Below are 266 nucleotides of genomic sequence, written 5' to 3'. Positions count from 1 at the left end.
GGTGCCAGTTTGGGCGTTTAACTCCCATTCTTGTGCCAGTTCCGGCGTTTAACGCTGGGAATTCTGATGGTGACTTTGAACACCGGTTTGGGCCATCAAATCTTGAGCAAATTATGGACTATCATATATTGCTGGAAATCCCAAGATGTCTACTTTCTAACGCCGTTGAGAGCGCGTCAATTGGACTTCTGTAGCTCCAGAAAATCCACTTCGAGTGCAGGGAGGTCAGAATCCAACAACATCTGCAGTCCTTTTTAGTCTCTGAA

Source organism: Arachis duranensis, chromosome 10, assembly GCF_000817695.3.
Source record: "Arachis duranensis cultivar V14167 chromosome 10, aradu.V14167.gnm2.J7QH, whole genome shotgun sequence".
Classification (NCBI taxonomy): domain Eukaryota; kingdom Viridiplantae; phylum Streptophyta; class Magnoliopsida; order Fabales; family Fabaceae; genus Arachis; species Arachis duranensis.
This window is presented reverse-complemented; position numbering follows the sequence as displayed.